Here is a 19,970-nt window from a genome sequence, read left to right as displayed (position 1 = left end):
ATTTATAACATATTTACAAGTTAAACAAATGACAATAACACAAGGCTTCGAGAGGAGAAATGGAAGCACAGTTACAAAGTTCTTATACTGTATGTTAAATGCTCTAATGCTGTTCGAAGGTAGGCGGCAATAATTTAAAGATGTACACAGTAAACCTTTGAACAACCACTGAACACACACATGCACTGAACTACATCGCTAATTTACCAATGAAAGAGATAAAATATCACCATAAAAACTTAATCCAACAGATGGCACAAAAAGAGGGAAAATGAAAGAACAGATGGGACCAAAAAAAAAAATTGGAAGATGGTAGATTTAAACCTAACCATCTTACATCCACATTAATGAAATGACTTTAACGTTCCAATTAAAAAGCAGACTGTCAGAGTGGATTTTTTTTTTTTTTTAAAGCAAGAGTTTAAGTAAAAAGGCTAGCTAGGTTGAAAGTAAAAATGGAAGCTAGATCACGCTACCACTGATTAAAAAAAAAAAAAAAAGGGTAGAACAGCCATATGAATATCAAAGTAGAATTCAGAGCAAAGAATATTACCAGGGATAAAAAGGTTCATTTCATTATGATAAAGTGCTTAACTCACCAAGTGAACATTAACAATCCTGAACATTTATATTGAATAATAGAGCTTCAAAATAAGGCAAAAACTAGGAGCTGAAAGGAGAAACATAAAAACCCACAGCTGTAATTGGAGATTTCATCACGTCTCTCTCCACAAGTGATAGAACAACTTAACAGAAGAGCAGTAAGGACACAAAAGACCTAAACACATCTGGCCAACCTGATCGATTTTTATAGATGATTCTACCCAAGAACAAAAGACTACACACTCTTTTCAAACGCACACAAATGACTTACCAAGATAGACTATATCCTGAGCCATAAAATCTCAAATTTAAAAGGATTCAAATCATACAAAGCCTATCCTCTGCTCACAAGGAAACTAAAAAGCAGTAAAACATCTGGAAAATTTACAAATATCTGGATACTAAATAACACACTTCTAAATGAGCCATGGATCAAAGAGATCAAAAGGGAAATGAAAGTACTTTGAACTGAATGAAAACGAAAACATGACGTATCAAAATTTGTGTGATGCAGTATAAAGCAGTACTTAGAGGGAAACAGACTTCCTCCTAAGTCCGTTTCTATCTTCATCTCACCATGTTCCCTCTTTATTCAATTGTTTCTCAGGATTAAGGTAACAATTAAAATCCACTTCTTGGTCCTGCAAGTTAATTACACTTCGCTTCTACCTACCTACAGGAATTTAAGCCTTTAGTCCGGAATTAGATAGCACCAAACCTCTGTAAGATTTCAGATCAGTAACCTAAGCTTCCACCTTTAGAAACTAGACAAATAGGAACAAATTAAACCCAGCATCAGCAGAAGGAATAAAAGAGTTGAATTTAATGAAACAGAAAAATCATAATAATAAAAAGAAAAAGAAGTGAAATCAAAAGCTGGTTGCTAAGAATTAAAAACAAAAAAACAAAAAACAAAAAAACTACCAACATAAAGAAATAGATTAACAAAAGTGAGAGACCAGAGATGGAACTATTTCACTTATGACAAAAATAAATTTTCTCCTTTATCTCATTGTGCAAATTTAACTGTGATATGTCTTGTTGTTGACCTGCTTTTGTTGATCTTATTGGGAGTTCTCTGTGCCTCCTGGATTTGGATATATTTCCTTCTCCAGATTACTTAAGTTTTCAGCAATGATTTCTTCAAATAAACCTTTGCCCCCTTTTCCCTGCATTCTTCTGAGACTTCTTTGATACGAATATTATGCTTTATGGAGTCACTGAGTTCCCTAAGTCTACATTCGTGATCCAATATTTTTTCTTTCCCTCTTCTTTTCAGCTTACTTTCCGTAATTGTATCTTCTGTATCACCGATTCATTCTTCATCTTCTTCCATCACATCCAATTGGTTTCACATCTTTGTTACAATATTTTTTATTTCAGCCTGACTAGTTTTTACTGGTAAGGGACTCCCTGGTGTCTCCTATGCTTTTCTCAAGCCCAGCTAGTACCCTTGAGATTGTTTTAAGTTCTGGATCAGGCATGTTACTTGTATCTGTTTCGATCAGATCCCTGGCCATGACCTTTTCTTGCTTTCTTTTGAGATGAATTCCTCCATCTTGACATTTTGTCTTAGGGCTCTGTCTTCTTCTCTGTTAGGAAAGCCTAACACACCGCTCCTTAGAGTAATGCCTATCCTAAGAAGAGGTCATATACTATCCAAGGCCTGGCACTTCAGGAAGCGTCTCTGGTGTATGCTGTGTGCACTTGGCTGCTGTGTTTTGGCTGCTCTCTCAAATCAGTCCTCTGCAGAATTTCTCCTCGCCTGAGTGGGGAGTGTTTGGACCTTGGTCACAGTGTGGCGAGTTTCAACTAGGGTCCACTCTGGTCTGCCTGCGAAAAGAGACCTGATGCTGTTTCCACTAGAGCTGAAGCTTTGCAACACTCTTGTCAGTAGACGTGGCACATGGGGGTGGAGCGTGAGGGGGTGGGGGTGGTGAGGTTGTGTTGGTCTTCATGGGGAGAGGCCTGCCACACCGGTTCTCAGGCACACTCGCGGTCCAGCTTTTCTGTAAAAGTACTTCTCTCAAATTGATCTGTGATGTTCTCTCTGCTGGCCCCAGTCACAAGTGCATAATGCGGACAGATTTCTGTAAAGGTACATCCAGGGTGCAGCCATACTTCTCCAAAGCTCTGCCACTTTTGCTCTAACCGAACGCCTTTCAACTCAGGCTGGTAACAAGACAGCCTACAGCCACTTCAACACCATACATCCAAGCACACCCAACAGGTGCTCCTTTACAGCAATCCCAAATACACTGTAGATCTGTCCTACGGCCCAGAAATTCCCACAAAAGGTTAACAGTATAACAATGTTAGGTTAGTGTTATCCTTAGAAACTTGAAATTAAATGTGAAGACTCTAGAACTTTGAATTCTTGAAGGTGCTAACTTCTTTAGTGATCCTATTTAACCCCCCACACTCAAGGGATAATCAGTTTATCGATTCTGAATCTATTCCTTAATTCATTCAACCAAGACTAAATGCTTACCATATGCTAAAATGCACAAAAATGAAATGCTGAAATCCTAGCTTCCTCCTAAGTCTGTTTCTATCTTCATCTCACCATGTCCCCTCTTTATTCAATTGTTTCTCAGGATTAAGGTAACAATTAAAATCCACTTCTTGGTCCTGCAAGTTAATTACACTTAGCTTCTACCTACCTACAGGAATTTAAGCCTTTAGTCCGGAATTAGAGCAGGGTTCTCAAACTTCCACCCTACACTGATGCCTGTCTCGAGAGTAAAAAGAATTTCTCAAAGCTCTCAAGGTGCTTCTCAAGGAGAAGTAGCAAGGTGAACGATAATCACAGGTTCCATGCAGAGTACTAGAAAAGGCAGGAACTTTGAATTAGAATGGCTTTAAGTCCAAGTTCTACCACTCACTGGTGCACGCAATGCTGCACTTCTACACGGGTCTTCATGTCACACCCAAGTTTCTAGAAAAGGTGAATACTTCTCTCTCCAACTCTTAGCTTATCATAGTGCCCGACGTGAAGGAGTTCGAAAAGGTGTTCAGTGAATGAAAGAGAAAGTTGTTCAAATTTACAAGTTAGCCTTTGAATCTACAGGGGAAAAACTGGTTTCAAGCAAGCCCTTTCGAATCCCAAATTTAGTGTGAACTTTAACATTTTAAGCACAGTGAAGAGAACTTCTAAAAATTATACGATTAGAAAGAACATCCCATATAGACATGCATGTTCACAAACACACATTCAGCCGCCACGCTCAGTATCGTACAAGATTAAGTAGAATCCCGGCCTTCGTGACATGCCAGCACTGGCAGCCTCTGAAAGGGAATTTAGAAAGTTTAAACACCTTCTCAAGGGCCAGGTAGGCAGAGCATGACGTGGTGCTGGCTGCCAGTGAGCTAAAGATATTGTTCATCTTCTTGATAAAGCACAGATGGGTTATGTCACTCCCTTCTCCAAAGCCTCCAATGATTCCCTACTACGTATACAAAAACCAACAGCCTCGGGGCTCCTGGGTGGCTCAGGCGGCTGAGCGTCAGACTTCGGCTCAGGTCATGACCTCACAGTTCGTGAGTTCGAGCCCCGCGTCCAGCTCTGTGCTGACAGCTTGGAGCCTGGAGCCTGCTTCGCATTCTGTGTCTCCCTCTCTCTCTGCCTCTCCCCTACTCACACTCTGTCTCTCAAAAATAAATAAAGATTAAAAAAAAATTTTTTTTAATTAAAAAAAAAAAAAACCGACAGCCTCAGCCTCAGGCAATGAAAGTCCTCTACAAGCTGGCAGCCCCAGACTATCTTTAGTGTTGCCTCCCCAAACCATCATCAGTTTGCTACAGCCTTGTACTTTCCCTCTTTTATGCTGTACCCTTTCCATCTCCATCTGCCAAGACCCTGTCCACCACTCAAACGCTAAATTCCCAGCGTGGTCTGGATAGACCCATCCTTTCCCACTTAATCGGATCTCTGAGCTCGCTCCTTTCCACCTTTAGGTAAGCAATCATAAATATTATTTTTGAAATTCATTACTTATGTTTGCCGGTCTTCCCCATCATCATATGAATTCCTACACGTCAAAAAGCATATCTTGTTCCCGTGAATTCCAGACAGTCACAATGCCTTGCAACTAACAGATCTAAAACACGGTGAGTTAGGACAGCCAGATACTAGCAGGGAACAGAAATAGACATGTTGAACAATAAAATCAATTTTTAAAAACTCAATATTCTGAAAAACCAACAGGAAAACAACCCAATTAAAAAAATGGCCAGAGGCACCTGTGGCTCAGTTAAGCGTCTGACTTCAGCTCAGGTCCTGATCTCAGTTTGTGAGTTCGAGCCCCACAGAGCTCTGTGCTGCCGGCTCAGAGCCTGGAGCCTGTTCAGATTCTGTGTCTCCCTCTCTCTGCCTCTCCCCGGCTCGCCTGTGCGCGCTCACTCGCTCTCTCTCAAAAATAAACAAACCTTACAAGAACAAAAAATTTTTTTAAAAAGGCCAAAGGCCTTACCAGACACTTCACTAATGAAGATACGCGGATAGCAAACACATGAAAAGAAGCTCCATAGCATATGTCATCAGAGAAATGCGTATTGAAACAATGAGATACCACCGCACACCTTTTAGAAGGGCCCAAATCCGGAACACGGACACCACCAAATGCTGGTGAGGGTGTGGAGCAACGGGAACTCTCCTTCACCGCTGGTGGAAACGGCCGCTCTGGAAGATAATTTGGCAGTTTCTTTCAGAACTAAACATATTCTTACCATACGATCCACCCATCATACTTCTTGGTATTTACTCAAAGGAGGCGAAAACTTATGTCCACACAAGAGACGACACAAAGGTGTTACAACAGCTTTCCTCACAGGTATGAGGACTAAGGACTAAGGTGTCCTTTTGAATGTCCTTCAGAATGAATGAAGGGTTGACTAAACGGTGGAACATCTAGGCAATGGAATTTGTTCAGTACTAAAAAGAAATGAGCACCGTGCCTTGCTGGCTCGGTTAGTAGAGCATGCAACTCTTGATCTCAGGGTCCTGAGTTGGGAGCCCCGCATTGGGCACAGAGATTACTTAAAAACCAAACAAATAAAACTTGGAAAAAGAAATGAGCTATCAAGCCATGAAAGGACATGGAGGAAACGCAAATGAATTCTTACTAAGTGAAAAAGGGCAACCTGAAAGGGCTCATACTGCGCTGCATGATTCCAACTACATGACAATTCTGGAAAAAGCAAAACTATGGAGACGGTGTAAAAAAAAAAAAAAAAAAAAAAAAAAAAAAGCAGTGGTCGCCAGGGGTTAGCAGTGAGCAGAGGACGAGGCAGAGCACACAGAATTTCTAGAACAGTAAAAACTACTCTGAATGCTCCTAGCATGGTGGATCTATGTCATTATACATCTGTCCCAAACCCACAGAACACACACCACCAAGAGTGAACCCTAATACAAACTATGGACTTGGGTGACAATGACGTGTCTATGTGGGTTCATCAACGGTAACAAGTGTCCTACGCTAGCAGGGGATGTTGCTAATGGGGGAAAGTGTACCAGAACTCCCTGTACCTACCACTCAATTCTGCTGTGAGCAGAACGGCTCTAAAAACGGCTCTAAAAAATGAAGTCTATTAAAAAGAAAAAGCTCACGGGGCACCTGGGTGGGTCAGTCGGTTAAGCGTCCAGCTCTTGGTTTCGGCTCAGGTCATGATCTCGTGGTTTTGTGCGTTTGAGCCCTGCACTCTCAGCGCTGAGCCAGCTTGGGATTCTCTGCCTCCCTCTCTGCCCCTCCTCCACCTGCACTGTCTCTGTCTCTCTCAAAATAAAAATAAACTTAAAAAAAAAAAGACTTTAAAAAGAAAAGGCTCAATATTGGGTTCCAGTACTGGATCCAACTTATTTTTAAGTATTTTTAAACACAGGTTGTCTCCACATTAAGAAGCAAAACAAAATTCACAAAATTACTAGGAAAGGTTTTATTAGCAACAGAATACCACAAATCAATTCTGTAGAAAACATACATATGCTCGAAAGCAGCTGAATTCCACCAAAAAATTCAGTAATTCTAGTGTAACATATACTGAACAAACATCTACAGAACATTTTGTATGCATTTTTACTTTTTTTGGCTCTTTTCAGTAAAGACTAAGAATTCTGATGCACATAGAAGCTGCCAGTGGACTCTGAAATCCCCAGCCTTGTAGTGGTTGCTCTTTCAAAGTTAACTCAAACATCTTTGAAGCTCCAAGCACTTTTAAAAAGTTGTGCCGGGAAGGGAATGCAAGGGCAGAGAGATGACCCGCTTCCTGACCTCAAAGAGTTGCGTTCTAGGAGATACATAATCAAGGACAGAATATTAGACACAAATAAATGCTACAAGAGAAGATAAATGATGTGGGAGAAGGGGAAATGAAAAAGTCCCTAGAAAAGATGGCATTTAAGCTGAGGAAGGTGTGAAATTTGAGAACTTGAAAGAAAGCAGGTACCGCGCCCAAGGCTCCAAGCAAAAGAGCAAGAAATACATTTCCAAGAAAATGGGCCCAGCAGTGGGGGAGCTTTCTGGAAGAGCTGAAGCACAGTTGAGTCTGGACAGAACAGACGTATACTCTAGAGACCGCTGACCTAACCTGGGGAAGTCAGTCTTCCTTCTCAAGAAAAATGAGGAGTCCCTGAACATCTTCATGGTCAGAAGACAATGTTTATTTCCTCTTTAATCAAGAGGAGTCTATCCCCCAAGAACAATATTTTTTAAATGTATTTTAATTACTGGGTAGTAACCTTCGGTAGTAGGTTGTGGGGAAAAACAAGGGGTCAAAAATTACAGGATGGAGAGAACGCAGACTTCTCCGGTGGCGTTTAACGCACTTAGAGCATCCCGCGGGCATTAACTTGAGCTGGGCTTGACATCCCCCGGTCACTGACCCAGACAGTCAAAGCTCACGAGAGCTTCTTAAAATCTGCTGGTTCTTTAGGATATTTTGAGAATCAACTGAAGTTCAGAGTTGCCGAGAGACCTGGGTTTTATCCTAAAGGACCCGGGTTCCTCCAAACACTTCTCAAACTGCCAATTTGAAAAAAGGTAACAGCGAGCATGGACCCCGTTGGCGCTGAGCACACACACCGCCGCCCCCACCGCCCCGCAGAAGTCAACTAGTAACAAAGTGACGGTCCTCAGGTTGGCAGGGGGGACACGGAAGGCAGATTAACAGCCGCTCCAAGACGTCCTGCGGTTCCACGCCGCACTTTTCCACTCCCCGCGCCCCCACTCACCCGAGCCAGGCCCAGGAGCATGTGGAGCGCACGCCGGCGCAGGAGCGGCCCCACGGCCCCGCAGGCCCGGCCGGGGACAGGCCGGCCAAGGTCTCCACCGCCCCGGAGAACGGCGCGGGCGGGACGCCGGCGGCGAAGTCGTGGGGGGTGGACCCCGCAACGCCTCTCCGCCGCCATGTGCTGCCGCTCTGCCGGGAGGTGGTTATGTAACCCGCTGCCGGAGGCCCCCCCCCCCCCCGACCCGGAACGCACCGCCCCCCGCCGCCAACCGCGTCCGCCCGCCGGCCGCCGCCCCGGCCGCGCGCGGGGAGGCCCGCGGCCCTGCGGCCCAGGCCGCGCGGACCCGCCCTCGCGCGCCGGCCCGGCCCCTCCCGCCCTTCCCCTACCTGCGCAGGGCGGACGGCCGAGTGCAGAGGGCGCGAGGCCGGGCGCGAGCTCCTCCCGCGCGGGGCCGTCACAGCATCTCCCGGGAGACACGGCCGCCGCCACGGGCAGGGCGCGCTCGCCGCCGCCGCCGCACCGAACCTCCAGCCTCCGCCCGCGACCTCGCCGGCCGCGGCAGCCCCACAGCCCTGCGGGCGCCTCCGCCGGCTGCAGGCCGGCGCGCCGTTCAGCGACTCAAACGCCGCGGCGGTTCCGGGTCCTCCTCCCCGCGACTCCGCGTCCCCGACGCCGCCAGCCCTGTTCTGAGCATTACCCTGGGCCGACCGACCGAGTCCTATATACCCGGGAGGGGAGGGGCGGGGCGGGACCCGGGTTGGGGGGGCAGGGGGCAGGGGCGGGGTGCCGGGGCGCGGGGCGCGGAGGGAGGGCGGCGGGGGAAGGAGATGGCGGCGCGGAGGCGAGTTCTCGCGAGTGTAGAGGCCTCGGCGCCTGCTCCGCGGGAATTTTCAAACTCTCCGAGGAGGAGGTGGGGGGAGGGTAAGGGAGGAAAGGGAAGCCGGCTGGGGAAGGGCCGGTCATTTACATAAAACAGGATCTCCCCGCCTCCAAAGCTCTGACGGAGTCGGGGGTCGAGGCGGGGGCGGGGGGGGGGGGGGAGGGGGTGTGTGTATGGAAACTACGAGTCCCGCCATGCCTTGCGCGCCACACGCCTGCGGCAGCCGGGCGCGCGGGCCCGCGCGGAGTCGGGAGTGGTAGTCTTTTTGCCCGCGGTCCGCGGCGCCGGCCGGGACCCGCCCTCCTCACCGCCCCGCGGGCGGGGGGAGGGAGCGCCGCTGTGGCGGGAGAGTCGTCGCCACGTTAGCAGGTGGCCCCGCTTGCTGGCGGCCGCGTGACCGTCTTTGCCCCCATGGGAGCCGCCTCAGCTTGTGGTGGTTTTCGTGCCCAAACACGTTTCAAGCGATTAGATGCCTAGTATGTCCCTAATCGTAAACAATAAGAGGATCATAACGTGGGGTAAAGGGAAGATCCTAGCAGGCCGCTTTTTTTAATCAGGAAAGTTTATCCTTTTCTGTTACTCTTTCCCGTATGTCTTTTGAGATATGCTGCCTTGTAGAAATATAATTTCCTTTTTTCTGTAATTTTGGTGTCTTTACTGACAGCAGCCTCTGAACATCACGTATTTGTTTGCAAAGGTGCTGGGCTAAGTTGTGGCGGAGCAGTTAAAAGGGGTCTTTGGTTGTTTGTCTTAATTATTTTAAACAGACTTTTTCAAACAGAAACCACCCCTTTGGCAAATGTGCCTGTGTCGGGGCCTTGCCCCTGTCCTACACTTCCTTTCTTTGGCACCTACATTCATGACTACTAAACGTCTTGGTAGTCGGAAGACAGGAGTTCTAAACAATGGTTTCCTGCTCCAGAAGCTTTGTGACGTTAGGAAAATCGAGTGATCTCTCTGGGCTTCAGTTATCAGATGTGTAGAGTAAGGGGGACTGGATTAGAGGATTGACTGATGGGTTACACAGACATCTGTTAGCTTTTCTCTAAGGGCCCTGCCAGTTGTAAAATTCAAAAATCTATCTCCTCCTACTTACTATGCAGTTTAATGGACTTCCTAAGTCAGATTTTAACCTTTCCTTCCGTCCTTACCAGCAGGATGGTTTCTGTATGGCTATCTAAAATCTGGACCAACCCTACCTGTCCTTCCTGATTTCCCTCTGTAGCTGTGAGGATCCTTTCTTCACTCTGATGGGAGCAAAGGGCAAATTGAGGGCAAAGCGGGCCCTGACACTGCACAACCCACCCCCTTGAGGGGGGATTCATCAGGTACCAGTAACCGCTAAGAACGAAGCAAAGGAAGAACGAATGGTCGACCGATAAAGATCACAGTCATGTAGGGCTTGAAACTCCGCTACGGTTTGTAACTGTCTTAATGATTTACAAGGAAAACACAATCTTAATAACAGACCTCCAGGAACCTTGGACTCAATCTCCTGGAGCCCTAGTCACCTCTATCTCCATAGGGTAGAAAACCCTGTATGATCCGTCACTCCTGACAATCACAATGAGACTCTGCCCACGGATCTTCTCCCCGTGCCATAATAAAAACATCTTTCCTCGCTGTGGAGTGTCTAAAGAATTCTTTCTTGGCCAGTGGGCTTGACAAATCCCATATCGACTCTCCCCCAAACGTATCTTTGCCTTTCACTGTCCCCCAGCCTCCCCACCTGTCTAAACCTCAATATCCTTCAGGGCCCAGCTCGAGCCTTTTTTCTCTCTCCCTCGTCCCTTTTTCTCTCTCCCTAGGCTGAGTCTCCCTTCAGGGTCAGCCCGCATGAATTATTAAGAACTGGCACTGAAAATATGCTAATTGTATTATTTTATGTCTGTTTCCCTATCTGCCTCCAACTCTGTCCATCCATCCACCACCCCTGTCACCCAGCTACCGTGAAAGCAGAATGTACCTTACATTTTTTTAATGTTTATTTATTTTTGAGAGATGGCTTACTTTTTTAAAGTTTATTGGGGGGGGGGGGGCAGAGAGAGAGGGAGAGAGTCCCAAGCAGGCTCTGAGCTGACAGTGAAGAGCCCTATCCGGGGCTCGAACCCATGACCGGTGACATCATGATCTGAGCCTAAATCAAGAGTCGATTGCTCAACCGACTGAGGCATCCGGGTGCCCCAATCTTACACATTTTTTTAAGTGCTTCCCTTATAACTGCTAGTTGTTTATTTTAATTTCATTTGAAAACAGAATTTTCACTTCAAAGCTCTCATTCAATCCTTTTCCCTCTTTTCATTGAACTAAGCATATGCCAAATTATTTGTTAGCTTCAAGAACTATTAATGTGTATTTTTTTTCATGGTTATTTCTTATTTTATTGACTGGTAGTTTCACCTTGTTAGAGGTGTAAAGCTAAATTAGGACTTTAAGAATGTAGAATAATGAATGGGTGAAGGCACTCACACATTTAGTGAGTAGTAAACTAGGAAGATGCATGAAACTTTGGGTTGGAATCAGAGTGAAAACCTGTTGACTGAAGGGAGGTCCTTGGTTTCCTCCTACAACAATCTCCTGGTTGACTCAAGTCTATATAAATGAATGTTTATGAAAAACTCGTATTTTCACAAAACGCCGTTAGATGGGAGAAACGGCCAGGATAGAAGGATGTGGCCATGGGGGATGCCAGTCTGCAGCAGGGATGGCTGGACTGGAGGTTAACCTGCAGGTTAAGAGCAGGCTGGGAAGAAGTCTAGAGGCAGAGCTTGGCACATTCACCAAAAGCCCTAGCTTTCTAGTCAAAAGTCTCGAGGATGCTTTCCTCAAACAAGGTGTATTAAATGGAAAAAACAATCTGGGCTTGGTAGTCAAATGAGTTTGGGGAAAAGCTGATTAAACAAAATCACACATTTCCTTCATGTAGTATTTTACTGCCTTTAATGTGCTTGGCATTTCCCGGAGTTACGTGACCGTGGATTCCATCTAGGCTCCCTCCTGGATCATCTTGCCTCATTAGTGTTCCCCAGAATGGACCTTAGTAAAGGCAGCTTCAAAGCTTTCCCTTATTGGAGGAAGCACTGTGTAGTGAAAAGACTATGGTCATTTGGAGCCAGAAAAACTTGGGTTTTTAATCCTTTTCGCTACTTTCTGGCAACATGACTTTAACTGAATTTCTTCGCTCTCTGAGCCTGTTTTCTCATCTGGGGAGAAAGGATGATGTTGCTCACTTCCTTTGCGGGGCTGTTGCAGAGATTAAGGAGAAGTATGTGCCTGGCTCAGAACTTCATTCCCTCTTTACCTGTAATGGTCAACAGGTTGGTTTTTTGTTTTTTTCAGGGGGTTTCTTTCGGTAGAAAGCCTAGAAAATGATAATGACATGGCCCCTCCCGCTTCCATTTGGAATGTTTTATTTAAAAGGCAATATTTCAATACTAGCCCAGCATCCTGGGAGCCACCAACGACCATCTGATTTCAGGGACTTTTAGAATCTCGTTGAAGTATTGTGATTTAGATTTTGGTTTGTTTTACAAAGAAATGGGTGGGGGCAGGGAGCTTTGCTACTTTAACAACAATGAGTAGAGCTTGCCAGGCTGAAAGAGAGGCGATCATTTGCCCTGAACAGTTACATTTTCATCATTTTTGTAGAGATTATGGGTTATAACCAGCAGGGCCCAGCCTGGATTTCTCCAATTGACAATCAGCTTGGTGAGTGAAGAATCTTATTTTTCTTGTTCCCCATGACATCTCCAGAGATGGTATAATGCCAACATGTAAATAAGATAATTGTTTAGTGAATTAGTATGTCTTTATCAATTTCACCATTCGAAGCAAAATATGCAATATTAGATTAAAAAGGACCCTAGAGATAGTTAGGCCAAACAACTCATTTTATAGATGGGGAAACGCATGGTCAAATGATTTTCCACAAATACTTTGGGATGGACTTTATTTGTTTTCCTTATAAAAAAAGATATTATTTTTTTTTAATATGAAATTTATTGTCAAATTTGTTTCCGTACAACACCCAGTGCTCATCCCACCAGGTGCCCTCCTCAATGCCAATCGCCCACCCTCCCACTCCCCATCAGGGGCGCCTGTGTGGCTCATTCAATTAAGCCTCCAACTTGGGCTCAGGTCCTGATCTCATGGTTGGTGAGTTCGAGCCCCACGTCTGTGCTGACACCTCGGAGCCTGGAACCTGCTTCGGATTCTGTCTCCCTCTCTCTCTGCTCTTCCCCTACTCACGCTCTCTCTTTCTCAAAAATAAACATTAAAAAAAATAAAAAAGACATTAAATCAAATCTACAGTTTTTAAAAAAGAAAAGTAATATATTTCTGTCATTAAAATAGTGTTTATGCACCTGAAAAATGTTTTAAATGAGTGATACCCAAAAAAGCCACATATTTTCTTTCTTTCTCTAAACAATGGTAGTATTTGTCATAAACATGATATCATAATTAATCTCTTCTTAAAAATTATTTCCCTTTCTGCCTCTCCCTTTCTTTCACATTCTCCTCTCCCAATATTACTTCTTAAAATCTATGCATTTAAGAAGAATTTTTTTATGTTTATTTATTTTTGAGAGCAAGAGAAACAGAGCATGAGTGGGAGAGGGGCAGAGAGAGAGGGAGCCACAGAATCGGAAGCAGGCTCCAGGCTCCGAGCTGTCAGCACAGAGCCCAATGCAGGGCTTGAACCCACAAACCGCGAGATCATGACCTGAGCTGAAGCCGGCCGCTCAACGACTGAGCCCCCCAGGTGCCCCCAAATCTATACATTTTAACTTAAACCGTCAAGGTTCTGATTTCTCTGTTCCTTAATCCCGCCCCCACCCCCCCCCCCCAGCAAACACCATTAATGACAGATCTTGAAATTCTGCCACGCACATATCACTGCATTTTTGTTTTCAACCTTTGCCTTTTCAAGACTCGCGATTGCCTTAGAGCGCTGTTATACCAGATTCCAGAGGGCACGTAATAGTTAACAAGCTGCTTTTAGTCAGTGGTGTTGCAAATACTGCTCTGAAGTCACAGATCCCTCACTTGTCTGAAGCTCCCAGCCTCTAAGGAAACCCAGCTCAGAGAAGTCGGCTCTGCAGAGCTGAGAAGTCATGGAAATGAGCACGGCCAAATCTGATATTCCATTGAGGGAAGAGGTCACCCGTTTTAGCAATTGCTTCGTGCCTGGTTCATTAGATCCTCAGCCTCTCTTTCTCATACACGTATTTTAATCCCATTGGGCGCACGTGTCCTTTATCAACCGTGGCATTTGCATGGTACTTTCAGTTTTTGAAGTGTTTTAAATCGTTAGTCAAAACAATATCTCTGCATGGTTTAGATGAAAAACTGTGGATTTGTTTTCCCTTTTGCTTCTTCTACTCCTCCTGGGGTCCTCTGTCTGGTTTTTTAATAAACTTCAGCTAGACTTGTTGGATTTGATTGGAGAAAGGTGTAGGTGACATGGATCAGTTTTTCACCATGAAGTGTCTGGGAAAATCAAAGCAAGATGTTCACCAGGATGCCCTATGTATAGAGCCGCAATGGAATGTCCAGAATAAAGTTCAGCATAGCCTAAGACAGTCTCCTCCTGAAGATAAGTTTCAACGTAGAAGACCTTTAGGGTTCAGAAGTGAATTATTAGTAGACCACATAATTTCTGCTTAGTGAAGAAAACACAGAAAATTTTTTTTTACGTTTATTTATTTATTTTGAGAGAGACAGAGAGTGTGAGTGGGAGAGGGGCAGAGGCCAGGGGTGGGGGGGGGGAGAGAGAATCCCAAGCAGGCTCTGGGCTGGTAGCGCACAGTCTGATGTGGGGCTTAAACTCACAAACTGTGAGATCATGACCGGAGCCAAAACCGAGTCGGAGGCTTAACCGACTGAGCCACCCAGGCGCCCCACATCCTTAAGATTCTAAATCATAATTGTCAAATCGAATTTTTCAGTATAGTTTTGTTCCTGTTCTCCGTCATTCGTTCATTCATTTGTTCATTCCAGCAAATATTATTTGAGTGTCTTCAATAGGCTGGTTGTTACTCAAGGCACTGGGGATACAAAGCTTGATAAGACCAGTACCTGTGTCCTTCAGCAATGCAATCAGGAGAACAGAATGAAAGGAAAAATTAACTTTCGTTTGAAATATATATATATATTTTTTATAAAACCTCCTTTCAAATCAAAGAGAGCTACAACTCTTTCTCAAATATGTTACTGATAATTATAATGAACACTCAGTGCCCTAGCCAGTCATGGGAATATTCTAGCCTCCCATTCTGGTTTTGGTCAAGCCATGTATTCAAAAGAATGGGTTGGATCACAGACTCATTTCCCACCAGGTGGGCAAAAGGCACTTTTAAGGAAGGCCTGCCACTTTTATGTTTGGCTGTTTTTGAATAATAGAAATCTCTCAGATTTCTTTTGTTTGTACGATTCTACATTCTCTTATTTTAATTTTTTTTTAATGTTTATTTATTTTTGAGACAGAGAGAGACAGAGCATGAACGGGGGAGGGTCAGAGGGAGAGGGAGACACAGAATCTGAAACAGGCTCCAGGCTCTGAGCGGTCAGCCCAGAGCCCGACGCGGGGGTTGAACTCACGGACCGCGAGATCATGACCTGAGCCGAAGTCGGACGCTTAACCGACTGAGCCACCCAGGTGCCCCTACATTCTCTTATTTTAAGAGAGAATTTAATAAATTCTCTTTATTTAAAGTTAGATGACTACCCTTCCTTACCTTTGCCACAGATGGTGGACATGAGGGTTTAATACACTTGGCAAATTTCAGGTGTTAAATATAGTCGACGACTTTGGTTAAAGTACAAATAGAAAACACCCCCTTACCCTACACCGTTCCCACAGCACTTATGTTTTTGTATGGTTGGGAGGTTTTTACGTTTTCTGGGGGACGTGCACAACACTCGTTGGCTCTTTTAATCCCATCTAAGACAAGCATGTGTTGCCTCTTCAATGGGGTAACTTTCGGGAAACAGACACTTGAAAAATCTTTAGTAAATAAAGCTGGTAGTGTCTCCTCGGCAGGGTAGACAGTGGAAACCTTAACTCTAAAAAGAAGAGGGCGAGGAGAGAGCCAGCAGAGCCATGGTGTAAGAATCCCTGTCTTTTTAATTTTTAAAAAATATTTTTTAATGTTTATTTATTTATTTTTGAGGGGGTGGAGGGGCAGAGGGAAAGGGAGATAGAATCCCAAGCAGGCTCCACGCTGTCAGCACAGAGCCTGACGCAGGGCTCGAACTCACAAACTGTGAGATCATGACCCTAGCAGAAATCAAGAGTTGGTTGCTTAACCGACTGAGCCACCCAGGCACCCCAAGATTCTGTCTTTTTGAGTTAGTGTCCAAAGATTGGAAGGGTGCCTGGGTGGCTCAGTCAGTTAAGCATCCGACTTCAGCTCAGGGCATGATCTCACAGTTTGTGAGTTCAAGTCCCGAGTTGGGCTCTGTGCTGACAGCTCAGAGCCCGGAGCCTGCTTCAGATTCTGTGTCTTCCTCTCTCTCTGCCCCTCCCCTGCTCACACTCTGTCTCTCTCTGTCTCTCTCTCTCTCTCAAAAATAAATAAACATAAAAAAAATTAAAAATAATAAATTAAAAAAACCCAAAGATTGGAAAATCAAGAGTCTCTCAGTTTAAACATCATGCAGATTTCTCCCCCTCCTCACCCCAAAATAATAAATATAGACCATGAAGGTTTCAAAGAAGTAATTACAGTCCCACTGACACCCTAAGACTTGGGTGGAGTCATGAGGCAGAACCACAAAGGACAAAGAGATGCACGGAAACCAACCTTGGCCAACTTGGGTGTGAGTCCAGCTGAACTGGAAACCATCTGTTACGTAGAATAAATCTCCATAAGCCATTCAATGACAGTTGCAGGCAGGGTCCTTAAGAACCCACTGGCTTTGTTAACGGTATTTAATTAGAATCCCTTCTTTCCTTTGCTATTTTTGCTGGCAGACTTCAAACCTGCATATTCTCAGCCTCCTGGAGAAGAGGAGATCTGGAACTCCCAACTTTAGGTCATCCTTCAAGTCCCCCCAGACCATCAGGCCCACAGGCCAGGTCAGCCCAAGTCATATCCTACCCTAGACCAGCCTCAACGCACACACAAGGGAGGGCAGGTATCTACAGCATGTGGTTGAAGGCGGCATTCTGAGAATTTCCTCAAATGTGTGAAACACTTTGGGAAGTGGCGTGTTGAAACACAAAAGCACTGAATTCACAGGAAGCAGATGTACATGTGAATCCTGATGACTGGGCTACCTTTGGTATCAGTGCAAAAAGACCTCAGACTGTCCAAGCCTCAGTTTCTCCATCTGTTGTGAGGACTATGTGTAAAAATATGTAGTAAACTTCAAACTTCTACCAAGTGTTTGCTATTGCCTATGTTTTGTTGGACATCAGATGACTTATTTAAGCTGGGTAGATAAGAACAATGGGTGATAGCACGGAACATGTTTCTCTATCGTTTTGGATGCATTGTTCTACGTGAATATCGGGCTACAGTCCGTCATTGCAGTAAGATTTTTCTTTTAAGTTGCTGGTCGTTGATTTTTTTTTTAAGTTTATTTATTTTGAGAGAGACAAAGACAGTGTGAGTAGGGAAGGGGGAGAGAGAGAGGGAGAGAGAACCCCAAGCAGGCTCTGCACTGTCAGCGCAGAGCCCGATGCCAGGCTCGAATTCACGAAACCATGAGATCACAACCCGAGCCGAAACTGAACTTCGCTTACCCGACTGAGCCACCCAGGTGCCCCAGCTAGTCATTGACTTTTTAATGTTAACCCATCTACTATATAATTTCATATATAAATCACAGATTACCAGAGTCAGGGGGCCCTTCGAAATGACCTAATCCAGCGTGTTTCCATGGGATTTTTGCTCAAAGTGACAACTCGTGTTGGCAAACCTAAACAGCCCGCGGGGTTCCCGAGTTCCTGTGTCCTATCCACTTCAACCCAAAGGGAATTAATTACCCTTTATGACACAACTGCGAGCAGAATAAAGAAAACCTATTCTCCTGGCCACTTTAAAACATCAACATGGGTGATTAGACAGGAAACAAAACACAGTTGCGACATGAAAGAGAAACAAAGCGTTTCCAGCTTCATGAACCTGAATAAAAAATACCTTCCCCCATAATTGCTGCCATTATCTCATGTGTTTGCAGCAAGTTAATGGAAGGGACTCTCCAGATAAGGGGCGCGAATGAGCAATGGTGCTATTCGCACTGGTTGAGAAGCCGGCCGCCTCGAAACCCAAAGGCGTTCAGGCTGTGCGTTACAACATCTCTCTGACGCTGTCTTCTGAATACTTTTTTTTTAATGTTTATTTATTTTGGAGAGAGAGACAGAGAGAGAGAGAGACAGAGCACAAACGGGGGAGGGGCAGAGAGAGAGGGAGACACAGAATCCGAAGCAGGCTCCAGGCTCCGAGCTGTCCACAAGGAGCCCGACGTGGGGCTCGAACTCATGAACCGTGAGATCATGACCTGAGCCAAAGTCGGACGCTCCACCGACTGAGCCACCCAGGCGCCCCCCTCTTTGTCACTTCTCTGAATTATGTGGTTCCTATTATTCTCTCAAGTCGTGTGCCATCAGATTCACTTTTAGCCTTCTGAGAAGTTTGCTTACCTTCTCGGACTTTTTACTTGTTTCCTGACATTTACGTGGCCAACCATTGGGCTTGTTTTTGAAGGTTGGAAAGGAAAGCGTTGAGAGCAAAGGCATCTGGCCGGCAGCCCTTCAGACACGCTCAGGGTGACAGCACCGTGAACCTGGCTGTAGTCTTAGTCCAGAAACTGAGCCGTGCCAGGACCCCAGCGCTCATCCGTCTCCAGGAGACTGACTTGTAGGAAGCACATTCGTAAAAAGTTTATAGACACAAACCTCAATTCTAATGTATTGACTTACAGTCCTGGACGTTTCCTTGCTTTTGCTAGGATCCCCGTGACTCCTATCCAGAGCACCCCCTTTTCCGAGGCTGAGGTATCTGGGAAATGGAATGACCAAAAGACTGCTTGATGAACACTAAGTCGAAGTTTGAAGGGCGGGAATTGTTTGGAGAGAGATTTCATCCAAGCCTGAGACGCCTGATGGCTCACAGTTGCCTCACAACAGGACAGTCTGTGCGAGACAAACACCGCGGGCTCCCGGTCCCTGAATTCCTTTCCCAGGGAGAAAAGGTTCATGGCTGCCAATTGGAGCGCAAGGTCAGTCCAGGCAGGGCCCAGCACAGCAGACTGGGTTTTTGTTGGTGAAACTACAACCAGGCCGGCTCTCTTGAGATTGCTTCCGGGTCACTGCGAGCGATACATGGGTGTTTCCAACTTCTCGATGCACGGTCTGTCAGTTCACTCCCACTGATGGTCAAGTCTACCCATGACATGGGTGAATTTCATTCCTTTGTCATTCAAAGGATAATTTTTAAAAATGTGTTTAATGTTTATTTTTGAGAGAGAGAGAGACAGAGTGCAAGTGAGGGAGGGGGCAGAGAGAGAGGGAGACACAGAATCGGACGCAGGCTTTGGACTCTGAGCTGTCAGCACAGAGCCCGACGTGGGGCTCGAACTCACAGACCATGAGATCATGAGCTGAGCCGAAGTCAGGCACTTAACAGACTGAGCCACCCAGGCGCCCCCTCAAAGGGGGCAATTTGATTTCCTTTATCTTCTTGGGGGATATCTTGCTCTCTCTTCCCCGAATTACTATGTACCGATATCACACTCTTGTAAAATTCTAACAGCTCCTTTACGAAAGCACCTGTTCTAGTGTAACATATTTACTGTCAAACTGTGGCAAGGAACGGGACAGAGGACACACCGTGGAGGCTGGTAGAGCTGCTATTCTAGGGGTACACTTGATGTTGATCCATGATCAGGGGTGCCTGGACGGCTCAGACAGTCATGCGTCCGAGGCTTGATTTCGGCTCAGGTCGTGATCTCAGCCCTGCGTCAGGCTCTGTGCTGACAGTACGGAGCCCACTTGGGATCCTCTGTCTCCCTCTCTCTCTGCCCCTCCCCCGCTCATGCTCTGTCTCTATCAAAATAAAAACTTAAACATAATAATAACAAAATAAATTCATTAATTAAATAAAATTCAAAGAATTGATTTAAAAAAATGATGATCCATGCCAGGAGTACAATGCATAGTTGTCTGTTGTGTTATTTTATTCTGTTATTATTGTAGCTTAGCACTGACAGCAGAATTTTCTAGCAAGGGTGATGCAGCAACAGGCTCAC

At 45.4% G+C, this 19,970-nt stretch overlaps 1 protein-coding gene and 1 long non-coding RNA gene across 5 annotated transcripts in view; one reads left to right on the top strand and one right to left on the bottom strand.

Moving 5' to 3' along the window:
* The window catches only part of AHCTF1 (AT-hook containing transcription factor 1), a 79,934-nt gene extending 71,392 nt beyond the window's left edge, over positions 1 to 8,542 (bottom strand). For 3 of the 4 annotated variants that reach the window (XM_058700942.1, XM_058700945.1, XM_058700944.1), the window contains exons 1-2: positions 8,221 to 8,542; positions 5,185 to 5,284 (exon numbers count right to left, since the gene is read on the bottom strand). The gene's annotated coding sequence lies outside the window, so the exon portion shown is untranslated. The remainder of the gene's footprint in view (positions 1 to 5,184; positions 5,285 to 8,220) is intronic. The other variant, XM_058700943.1, reaches the window with a different exon arrangement.
* A 346-nt stretch (positions 8,543 to 8,888) lies between these two features.
* On the top strand, positions 8,889 to 17,097 carry LOC131496011 (uncharacterized). The gene is made up of 4 exons (XR_009254263.1): positions 8,889 to 10,042; positions 11,905 to 12,031; positions 12,363 to 12,422; positions 16,690 to 17,097. It is a non-coding gene; the product is annotated as an uncharacterized LOC131496011 (long non-coding RNA).
* The last annotated feature ends 2,873 nt before the right edge of the window (positions 17,098 to 19,970 follow it).

Source organism: Neofelis nebulosa, chromosome 15, assembly GCF_028018385.1.
Source record: "Neofelis nebulosa isolate mNeoNeb1 chromosome 15, mNeoNeb1.pri, whole genome shotgun sequence".
NCBI classification, from domain to species: Eukaryota; Metazoa; Chordata; class Mammalia; order Carnivora; family Felidae; genus Neofelis; species Neofelis nebulosa.
Note: the sequence above shows the minus strand (reverse complement) of the source record. Positions and strands in the feature narration are given on the sequence as shown.